The sequence below is a fragment of the Alosa pseudoharengus genome, unplaced genomic scaffold (genome assembly GCF_046254945.1).
Source record: "Alosa pseudoharengus isolate Yale_2024_CS ecotype anadromous, Long Island Sound unplaced genomic scaffold, YU_APseudo_1.1 YU_APseudo_1.1_scf_3, whole genome shotgun sequence".
NCBI lineage: Eukaryota > Metazoa > Chordata > Actinopteri > Clupeiformes > Clupeidae > Alosa > Alosa pseudoharengus.
This window is the reverse complement of record NW_027468718.1, coordinates 7846848-7855539: the sequence shown is the minus strand read 5'-3', so window position 1 is coordinate 7855539 and position 8692 is coordinate 7846848. Positions and strand designations below refer to the sequence as shown.

General features: G+C 53.5%; 22 non-coding genes across 22 annotated transcripts; all 22 read right to left on the bottom strand.

Moving 5' to 3' along the window:
- Positions 1-218: 218 nt before the first annotated feature.
- On the bottom strand, positions 219-409 carry LOC143101133 (U2 spliceosomal RNA). Its single transcript, XR_012982121.1, has one exon. It is a non-coding gene; the product is annotated as a U2 spliceosomal RNA (small nuclear RNA).
- Positions 410-537: 128 nt separating this feature from the next.
- LOC143101038 (U5 spliceosomal RNA) lies at positions 538-651 on the bottom strand. Its single transcript, XR_012982034.1, has one exon. It is a non-coding gene; the product is annotated as a U5 spliceosomal RNA (small nuclear RNA).
- A 363-nt stretch (positions 652-1014) lies between these two features.
- Positions 1015-1205, bottom strand: LOC143101132 (U2 spliceosomal RNA). Its single transcript, XR_012982120.1, has one exon. It is a non-coding gene; the product is annotated as a U2 spliceosomal RNA (small nuclear RNA).
- Positions 1206-1341: 136 nt separating this feature from the next.
- On the bottom strand, positions 1342-1455 carry LOC143101037 (U5 spliceosomal RNA). The gene has a single exon (XR_012982033.1). It is a non-coding gene; the product is annotated as a U5 spliceosomal RNA (small nuclear RNA).
- A 362-nt stretch (positions 1456-1817) lies between these two features.
- On the bottom strand, positions 1818-2008 carry LOC143101131 (U2 spliceosomal RNA). The gene has a single exon (XR_012982119.1). It is a non-coding gene; the product is annotated as a U2 spliceosomal RNA (small nuclear RNA).
- A 128-nt stretch (positions 2009-2136) lies between these two features.
- On the bottom strand, positions 2137-2250 carry LOC143101036 (U5 spliceosomal RNA). The gene has a single exon (XR_012982032.1). It is a non-coding gene; the product is annotated as a U5 spliceosomal RNA (small nuclear RNA).
- Positions 2251-2612: 362 nt separating this feature from the next.
- LOC143101130 (U2 spliceosomal RNA) lies at positions 2613-2803 on the bottom strand. Its single transcript, XR_012982118.1, has one exon. It is a non-coding gene; the product is annotated as a U2 spliceosomal RNA (small nuclear RNA).
- Positions 2804-2931: 128 nt separating this feature from the next.
- Positions 2932-3045, bottom strand: LOC143101035 (U5 spliceosomal RNA). Its single transcript, XR_012982031.1, has one exon. It is a non-coding gene; the product is annotated as a U5 spliceosomal RNA (small nuclear RNA).
- A 364-nt stretch (positions 3046-3409) lies between these two features.
- LOC143100998 (U2 spliceosomal RNA) lies at positions 3410-3601 on the bottom strand. Its single transcript, XR_012982001.1, has one exon. It is a non-coding gene; the product is annotated as a U2 spliceosomal RNA (small nuclear RNA).
- A 128-nt stretch (positions 3602-3729) lies between these two features.
- LOC143101034 (U5 spliceosomal RNA) lies at positions 3730-3843 on the bottom strand. Its single transcript, XR_012982030.1, has one exon. It is a non-coding gene; the product is annotated as a U5 spliceosomal RNA (small nuclear RNA).
- A 363-nt stretch (positions 3844-4206) lies between these two features.
- LOC143101129 (U2 spliceosomal RNA) lies at positions 4207-4397 on the bottom strand. Its single transcript, XR_012982117.1, has one exon. It is a non-coding gene; the product is annotated as a U2 spliceosomal RNA (small nuclear RNA).
- A 128-nt stretch (positions 4398-4525) lies between these two features.
- Positions 4526-4639, bottom strand: LOC143101033 (U5 spliceosomal RNA). Its single transcript, XR_012982029.1, has one exon. It is a non-coding gene; the product is annotated as a U5 spliceosomal RNA (small nuclear RNA).
- Positions 4640-5001: 362 nt separating this feature from the next.
- LOC143101125 (U2 spliceosomal RNA) lies at positions 5002-5192 on the bottom strand. Its single transcript, XR_012982113.1, has one exon. It is a non-coding gene; the product is annotated as a U2 spliceosomal RNA (small nuclear RNA).
- Positions 5193-5320: 128 nt separating this feature from the next.
- On the bottom strand, positions 5321-5434 carry LOC143101032 (U5 spliceosomal RNA). Its single transcript, XR_012982028.1, has one exon. It is a non-coding gene; the product is annotated as a U5 spliceosomal RNA (small nuclear RNA).
- A 362-nt stretch (positions 5435-5796) lies between these two features.
- Positions 5797-5987, bottom strand: LOC143101113 (U2 spliceosomal RNA). Its single transcript, XR_012982103.1, has one exon. It is a non-coding gene; the product is annotated as a U2 spliceosomal RNA (small nuclear RNA).
- Positions 5988-6115: 128 nt separating this feature from the next.
- On the bottom strand, positions 6116-6229 carry LOC143101031 (U5 spliceosomal RNA). Its single transcript, XR_012982027.1, has one exon. It is a non-coding gene; the product is annotated as a U5 spliceosomal RNA (small nuclear RNA).
- A 362-nt stretch (positions 6230-6591) lies between these two features.
- On the bottom strand, positions 6592-6786 carry LOC143100999 (U2 spliceosomal RNA). Its single transcript, XR_012982002.1, has one exon. It is a non-coding gene; the product is annotated as a U2 spliceosomal RNA (small nuclear RNA).
- Positions 6787-6914: 128 nt separating this feature from the next.
- Positions 6915-7028, bottom strand: LOC143101029 (U5 spliceosomal RNA). The gene has a single exon (XR_012982025.1). It is a non-coding gene; the product is annotated as a U5 spliceosomal RNA (small nuclear RNA).
- A 361-nt stretch (positions 7029-7389) lies between these two features.
- On the bottom strand, positions 7390-7580 carry LOC143101101 (U2 spliceosomal RNA). The gene has a single exon (XR_012982092.1). It is a non-coding gene; the product is annotated as a U2 spliceosomal RNA (small nuclear RNA).
- Positions 7581-7708: 128 nt separating this feature from the next.
- LOC143101028 (U5 spliceosomal RNA) lies at positions 7709-7822 on the bottom strand. Its single transcript, XR_012982024.1, has one exon. It is a non-coding gene; the product is annotated as a U5 spliceosomal RNA (small nuclear RNA).
- A 362-nt stretch (positions 7823-8184) lies between these two features.
- LOC143101089 (U2 spliceosomal RNA) lies at positions 8185-8375 on the bottom strand. The gene has a single exon (XR_012982081.1). It is a non-coding gene; the product is annotated as a U2 spliceosomal RNA (small nuclear RNA).
- A 128-nt stretch (positions 8376-8503) lies between these two features.
- On the bottom strand, positions 8504-8617 carry LOC143101027 (U5 spliceosomal RNA). Its single transcript, XR_012982023.1, has one exon. It is a non-coding gene; the product is annotated as a U5 spliceosomal RNA (small nuclear RNA).
- Between the last annotated feature and the right edge of the window lie 75 nt (positions 8618-8692).

Below are 8692 nucleotides of genomic sequence, written 5' to 3'. Positions count from 1 at the left end.
ACAGTGTCATCCAGCTATTTTAAAAAAAAAAAAAAAAAAAAAAAAAAAAAAAAAAAAAAAAAAGGGAGGAAAAACCCAAAAGGGCCCAAAAAGGGAGGTGGCACGGTTGGGCAAAAAACCTGGCAAGGACTCACGTTTCTGCTTTCTTTCGAGGAGGGTTCCAAAGTCCCAGAGGTTGGTTCCGCTCGCTGGCTGGGTTCTTTTCTTCCACAATCAAAGGGATGTGCACCGTTCCTGGAGTCACTGCAATACCGGGTCGATGCGTGGAGCGGACGGAGCAAGCCCCTCTTCCGTCTCCCTGTTCCAAAAATCAGATTAATATATAGTCCTCGGGTAGAGGACGTATCAGATATTAAACTGATAAGAACAGATACTACACTTGATCTTAGCCAAAAGGCCGAGAAGCGATACCCCACAACTGTACGGGGTCCGGCGCCCCCTCTGGCGAGGGCCCCGCCACTCGGAGGGTTACTTGGGGGCGGGACCAGCAAAAGCGGACCCCCACACGACGACGCTTGACTTTGGACAGAAAGGTGCAGCTCCGCCGAAGCAGAGCTTCCAAAAATACCGTAAACTCGGGGCTGTTCCCCTCCACGGAAATCTTTAGTAAAAGGCGAAAGATTTGTGCGAGATGAAGAGAAACCCGAGCGATTGCCGCCACAGGGCACGCTGGACGGAGGTCAAGAACGGCGGTAGTCGTGGACGCGAGGGTGACTCCAAGGTGCTGCCCCAGCCAAGGCGTGGCTTGCCTTGCCACTCAGTCTCTCCACCTCCCACACACATGCTCCAGTCACAACACAGTGTCATCCAGCTATTTTAAAAAAAAAAAAAAAAAAAAAAAAAAAAAAAAAGAGAAAAAGGGCGGGAAAACCCAAAAGGGCCCGAAAAGGGAGGTGGCACGGTTGGGCAAAAGACCTGGCAAGGACTCACGTGTCTGCTGTCTGTCGAGGAGGGTTCCAAAGTCCCAGAGGTTGGTTCCGCTCGCTGGCTGGGTTCTTTTCTTCCACAATCAAAGGGATGTGCACCGTTCCTGGAGTCACTGCAATACCGGGTCGATGCGTGGAGCGGACGGAGCAAGCCCCTCTTCCGTCTCCCTGTTCCAAAAATCAGATTAATATATAGTCCTCGGGTAGAGGACGTATCAGATATTAAACTGATAAGAACAGATACTACACTTGATCTTAGCCAAAAGGCCGAGAAGCGATACCCCACAACTGTACGGGGTCCGGGGGTCCGGCGCCCCCTCTGGCGAGGGCCCCGCCACTCGGAGGGTTACTTGGGGGCGGGACCAGCAAAAGCGGACCCCCACACGACGACGCTTGACTTTGGACAGAAAGGTGCAGCTCCGCCGAAGCAGAGCTTCCAAAAATACCGTAAACTCGGGGCTGTTCCCCTCCACGGAAATCTTTAGTAAAAGGCGAAAGATTTGTGCGAGATGAAGAGAAACCCGAGCGATTGCCGCCACAGGGCACGCTGGACGGAGGTCAAGAACGGCGGTAGTCGTGGACGCGAGGGTGACTCCAAGGTGCTGCCCCAGCCAAGGCGTGGCTTGCCTTGCCACTCAGTCTCTCCACCTCCCACACACATGCTCCAGTCACAACACAGTGTCATCCAGCTATTTTAAAAAAAAAAAAAAAAAAAAAAAAAAAAAAAAGAGAAAAAGGGCGGGAAAACCCAAAAGGGCCCGAAAAGGGAGGTGGCACGGTTGGGCAAAAGACCTGGCAAGGACTCACGTGTCTGCTGTCTGTCGAGGAGGGTTCCAAAGTCCCAGAGGTTGGTTCCGCTCGCTGGCTGGGTTCTTTTCTTCCACAATCAAAGGGATGTGCACCGTTCCTGGAGTCACTGCAATACCGGGTCGATGCGTGGAGCGGACGGAGCAAGCCCCTCTTCCGTCTCCCTGTTCCAAAAATCAGATTAATATATAGTCCTCGGGTAGAGGACGTATCAGATATTAAACTGATAAGAACAGATACTACACTTGATCTTAGCCAAAAGGCCGAGAAGCGATACCCCACAACTGTACGGGGTCCGGCGCCCCCTCTGGCGAGGGCCCCGCCACTCGGAGGGTTACTTGGGGGCGGGACCAGCAAAAGCGGACCCCCACACGACGACGCTTGACTTTGGACAGAAAGGTGCAGCTCCGCCGAAGCAGAGCTTCCAAAAATACCGTAAACTCGGGGCTGTTCCCCTCCACGGAAATCTTTAGTAAAAGGCGAAAGATTTGTGCGAGATGAAGAGAAACCCGAGCGATTGCCGCCACAGGGCACGCTGGACGGAGGTCAAGAACGGCGGTAGTCGTGGACGCGAGGGTGACTCCAAGGTGCTGCCCCAGCCAAGGCGTGGCTTGCCTTGCCACTCAGTCTCTCCACCTCCCACACACATGCTCCAGTCACAACACAGTGTCATCCAGCTATTTTAAAAAAAAAAAAAAAAAAAAAAAAAAAAAAAAGAGAAAAAGGGCGGGAAAACCCAAAAGGGCCCGAAAAGGGAGGTGGCACGGTTGGGCAAAAGACCTGGCAAGGACTCACGTGTCTGCTGTCTGTCGAGGAGGGTTCCAAAGTCCCAGAGGTTGGTTCCGCTCGCTGGCTGGGTTCTTTTCTTCCACAATCAAAGGGATGTGCACCGTTCCTGGAGTCACTGCAATACCGGGTCGATGCGTGGAGCGGACGGAGCAAGCCCCTCTTCCGTCTCCCTGTTCCAAAAATCAGATTAATATATAGTCCTCGGGTAGAGGACGTATCAGATATTAAACTGATAAGAACAGATACTACACTTGATCTTAGCCAAAAGGCCGAGAAGCGATACCCCACAACTGTACGGGGTCCGGCGCCCCCTCTGGCGAGGGCCCCGCCACTCGGAGGGTTACTTGGGGGCGGGACCAGCAAAAGCGGACCCCCACACGACGACGCTTGACTTTGGACAGAAAGGTGCAGCTCCGCCGAAGCAGAGCTTCCAAAAATACCGTAAACTCGGGGCTGTTCCCCTCCACGGAAATCTTTAGTAAAAGGCGAAAGATTTGTGCGAGATGAAGAGAAACCCGAGCGATTGCCGCCACAGGGCACGCTGGACGGAGGTCAAGAACGGCGGTAGTCGTGGACGCGAGGGTGACTCCAAGGTGCTGCCCCAGCCAAGGCGTGGCTTGCCTTGCCACTCAGTCTCTCCACCTCCCACACACATGCTCCAGTCACAACACAGTGTCATCCAGCTATTTTAAAAAAAAAAAAAAAAAAAAAAAAAAAAAAAAAAGAGAAAAAGGGCGGGAAAACCCAAAAGGGCCCGAAAAGGGAGGTGGCACGGTTGGGCAAAAGACCTGGCAAGGACTCACGTGTCTGCTGTCTGTCGAGGAGGGTTCCAAAGTCCCAGAGGTTGGTTCCGCTCGCTGGCTGGGTTCTTTTCTTCCACAATCAAAGGGATGTGCACCGTTCCTGGAGTCACTGCAATACCGGGTCGATGCGTGGAGCGGACGGAGCAAGCCCCTCTTCCGTCTCCCTGTTCCAAAAATCAGATTAATATATAGTCCTCGGGTAGAGGACGTATCAGATATTAAACTGATAAGAACAGATACTACACTTGATCTTTAGCCAAAAGGCCGAGAAGCGATACCCCACAACTGTACGGGGTCCGGCGCCCCCTCTGGCGAGGGCCCCGCCACTCGGAGGGTTACTTGGGGGCGGGACCAGCAAAAGCGGACCCCCACACGACGACGCTTGACTTTGGACAGAAAGGTGCAGCTCCGCCGAAGCAGAGCTTCCAAAAATACCGTAAACTCGGGGCTGTTCCCCTCCACGGAAATCTTTAGTAAAAGGCGAAAGATTTGTGCGAGATGAAGAGAAACCCGAGCGATTGCCGCCACAGGGCACGCTGGACGGAGGTCAAGAACGGCGGTAGTCGTGGACGCGAGGGTGACTCCAAGGTGCTGCCCCAGCCAAGGCGTGGCTTGCCTTGCCACTCAGTCTCTCCACCTCCCACACACATGCTCCAGTCACAACACAGTGTCATCCAGCTATTTTAAAAAAAAAAAAAAAAAAAAAAAAAAAAAAAAAGAGAAAAAGGGCGGGAAAACCCAAAAGGGCCCGAAAAGGGAGGTGGCACGGTTGGGCAAAAGACCTGGCAAGGACTCACGTGTCTGCTGTCTGTCGAGGAGGGTTCCAAAGTCCCAGAGGTTGGTTCCGCTCGCTGGCTGGGTTCTTTTCTTCCACAATCAAAGGGATGTGCACCGTTCCTGGAGTCACTGCAATACCGGGTCGATGCGTGGAGCGGACGGAGCAAGCCCCTCTTCCGTCTCCCTGTTCCAAAAATCAGATTAATATATAGTCCTCGGGTAGAGGACGTATCAGATATTAAACTGATAAGAACAGATACTACACTTGATCTTAGCCAAAAGGCCGAGAAGCGATACCCCACAACTGTACGGGGTCCGGCGCCCCCTCTGGCGAGGGCCCCGCCACTCGGAGGGTTACTTGGGGGCGGGACCAGCAAAAGCGGACCCCCACACGACGACGCTTGACTTTGGACAGAAAGGTGCAGCTCCGCCGAAGCAGAGCTTCCAAAAATACCGTAAACTCGGGGCTGTTCCCCTCCACGGAAATCTTTAGTAAAAGGCGAAAGATTTGTGCGAGATGAAGAGAAACCCGAGCGATTGCCGCCACAGGGCACGCTGGACGGAGGTCAAGAACGGCGGTAGTCGTGGACGCGAGGGTGACTCCAAGGTGCTGCCCCAGCCAAGGCGTGGCTTGCCTTGCCACTCAGTCTCTCCACCTCCCACACACATGCTCCAGTCACAACACAGTGTCATCCAGCTATTTTAAAAAAAAAAAAAAAAAAAAAAAAAAAAAAAAGAGAAAAAGGGCGGGAAAACCCAAAAGGGCCCGAAAAGGGAGGTGGCACGGTTGGGCAAAAGACCTGGCAAGGACTCACGTGTCTGCTGTCTGTCGAGGAGGGTTCCAAAGTCCCAGAGGTTGGTTCCGCTCGCTGGCTGGGTTCTTTTCTTCCACAATCAAAGGGATGTGCACCGTTCCTGGAGTCACTGCAATACCGGGTCGATGCGTGGAGCGGACGGAGCAAGCCCCTCTTCCGTCTCCCTGTTCCAAAAATCAGATTAATATATAGTCCTCGGGTAGAGGACGTATCAGATATTAAACTGATAAGAACAGATACTACACTTGATCTTAGCCAAAAGGCCGAGAAGCGATACCCCACAACTGTACGGGGTCCGGCGCCCCCTCTGGCGAGGGCCCCGCCACTCGGAGGGTTACTTGGGGGCGGGACCAGCAAAAGCGGACCCCCACACGACGACGCTTGACTTTGGACAGAAAGGTGCAGCTCCGCCGAAGCAGAGCTTCCAAAAATACCGTAAACTCGGGGCTGTTCCCCTCCACGGAAATCTTTAGTAAAAGGCGAAAGATTTGTGCGAGATGAAGAGAAACCCGAGCGATTGCCGCCACAGGGCACGCTGGACGGAGGTCAAGAACGGCGGTAGTCGTGGACGCGAGGGTGACTCCAAGGTGCTGCCCCAGCCAAGGCGTGGCTTGCCTTGCCACTCAGTCTCTCCACCTCCCACACACATGCTCCAGTCACAACACAGTGTCATCCAGCTATTTTAAAAAAAAAAAAAAAAAAAAAAAAAAAAAAAAGAGAAAAAGGGCGGGAAAACCCAAAAGGGCCCGAAAAGGGAGGTGGCACGGTTGGGCAAAAGACCTGGCAAGGACTCACGTGTCTGCTGTCTGTCGAGGAGGGTTCCAAAGTCCCAGAGGTTGGTTCCGCTCGCTGGCTGGGTTCTTTTCTTCCACAATCAAAGGGATGTGCACCGTTCCTGGAGTCACTGCAATACCGGGTCGATGCGTGGAGCGGACGGAGCAAGCCCCTCTTCCGTCTCCCTGTTCCAAAAATCAGATTAATATATAGTCCTCGGGTAGAGGACGTATCAGATATTAAACTGATAAGAACAGATACTACACTTGATCTTAGCCAAAAGGCCGAGAAGCGATACCCCACAACTGTACGGGGTCCGGCGCCCCCTCTGGCGAGGGCCCCGCCACTCGGAGGGTTACTTGGGGGCGGGACCAGCAAAAGCGGACCCCCACACGACGACGCTTGACTTTGGACAGAAAGGTGCAGCTCCGCCGAAGCAGAGCTTCCAAAAATACCGTAAACTCGGGGCTGTTCCCCTCCACGGAAATCTTTAGTAAAAGGCGAAAGATTTGTGCGAGATGAAGAGAAACCCGAGCGATTGCCGCCACAGGGCACGCTGGACGGAGGTCAAGAACGGCGGTAGTCGTGGACGCGAGGGTGACTCCAAGGTGCTGCCCCAGCCAAGGCGTGGCTTGCCTTGCCACTCAGTCTCTCCACCTCCCACACACATGCTCCAGTCACAACACAGTGTCATCCAGCTATTTTAAAAAAAAAAAAAAAAAAAAAAAAAAAAAAAAGAGAAAAAGGGCGGGAAAACCCAAAAGGGCCCGAAAAGGGAGGTGGCACGGTTGGGCAAAAGACCTGGCAAGGACTCACGTGTCTGCTGTCTGTCGAGGAGGGTTCCAAAGTCCCAGAGGTTGGTTCCGCTCGCTGGCTGGGTTCTTTTCTTCCACAATCAAAGGGATGTGCACCGTTCCTGGAGTCACTGCAATACCGGGTCGATGCGTGGAGCGGACGGAGCAAGCCCCTCTTCCGTCTCCCTGTTCCAAAAATCAGATTAATATATAGTCCTCGGGTAGAGGACGTATCAGATATTAAACTGATAAGAACAGATACTACACTTGATCGATCTTAGCCAAAAGGCCGAGAAGCGATACCCCACAACTGTACGGGGTCCGGCGCCCCCTCTGGCGAGGGCCCCGCCACTCGGAGGGTTACTTGGGGGCGGGACCAGCAAAAGCGGACCCCCACACGACGACGCTTGACTTTGGACAGAAAGGTGCAGCTCCGCCGAAGCAGAGCTTCCAAAAATACCGTAAACTCGGGGCTGTTCCCCTCCACGGAAATCTTTAGTAAAAGGCGAAAGATTTGTGCGAGATGAAGAGAAACCCGAGCGATTGCCGCCACAGGGCACGCTGGACGGAGGTCAAGAACGGCGGTAGTCGTGGACGCGAGGGTGACTCCAAGGTGCTGCCCCAGCCAAGGCGTGGCTTGCCTTGCCACTCAGTCTCTCCACCTCCCACACACATGCTCCAGTCACAACACAGTGTCATCCAGCTATTTTAAAAAAAAAAAAAAAAAAAAAAAAAAAAAAAGAGAAAAAGGGCGGGAAAACCCAAAAGGGCCCGAAAAGGGAGGTGGCACGGTTGGGCAAAAGACCTGGCAAGGACTCACGTGTCTGCTGTCTGTCGAGGAGGGTTCCAAAGTCCCAGAGGTTGGTTCCGCTCGCTGGCTGGGTTCTTTTCTTCCACAATCAAAGGGATGTGCACCGTTCCTGGAGTCACTGCAATACCGGGTCGATGCGTGGAGCGGACGGAGCAAGCCCCTCTTCCGTCTCCCTGTTCCAAAAATCAGATTAATATATAGTCCTCGGGTAGAGGACGTATCAGATATTAAACTGATAAGAACAGATACTACACTTGATCTTAGCCAAAAGGCCGAGAAGCGATACCCCACAACTGTACGGGGTCCGGCGCCCCCTCTGGCGAGGGCCCCGCCACTCGGAGGGTTACTTGGGGGCGGGACCAGCAAAAGCGGACCCCCACACGACGACGCTTGACTTTGGACAGAAAGGTGCAGCTCCGCCGAAGCAGAGCTTCCAAAAATACCGTAAACTCGGGGCTGTTCCCCTCCACGGAAATCTTTAGTAAAAGGCGAAAGATTTGTGCGAGATGAAGAGAAACCCGAGCGATTGCCGCCACAGGGCACGCTGGACGGAGGTCAAGAACGGCGGTAGTCGTGGACGCGAGGGTGACTCCAAGGTGCTGCCCCAGCCAAGGCGTGGCTTGCCTTGCCACTCAGTCTCTCCACCTCCCACACACATGCTCCAGTCACAACACAGTGTCATCCAGCTATTTTAAAAAAAAAAAAAAAAAAAAAAAAAAAAAAAAGAGAAAAAGGGCGGGAAAACCCAAAAGGGCCCGAAAAGGGAGGTGGCACGGTTGGGCAAAAGACCTGGCAAGGACTCACGTGTCTGCTGTCTGTCGAGGAGGGTTCCAAAGTCCCAGAGGTTGGTTCCGCTCGCTGGCTGGGTTCTTTTCTTCCACAATCAAAGGGATGTGCACCGTTCCTGGAGTCACTGCAATACCGGGTCGATGCGTGGAGCGGACGGAGCAAGCCCCTCTTCCGTCTCCCTGTTCCAAAAATCAGATTAATATATAGTCCTCGGGTAGAGGACGTATCAGATATTAAACTGATAAGAACAGATACTACACTTGATCTTAGCCAAAAGGCCGAGAAGCGATACCCCACAACTGTACGGGGTCCGGCGCCCCCTCTGGCGAGGGCCCCGCCACTCGGAGGGTTACTTGGGGGCGGGACCAGCAAAAGCGGACCCCCACACGACGACGCTTGACTTTGGACAGAAAGGTGCAGCTCCGCCGAAGCAGAGCTTCCAAAAATACCGTAAACTCGGGGCTGTTCCCCTCCACGGAAATCTTTAGTAAAAGGCGAAAGATTTGTGCGAGATGAAGAGAAACCCGAGCGATTGCCGCCACAGGGCACGCTGGACGGAGGTCAAGAACGGCGGTAGTCGTGGACGCGAGGGTGACTCCAAGGTGCT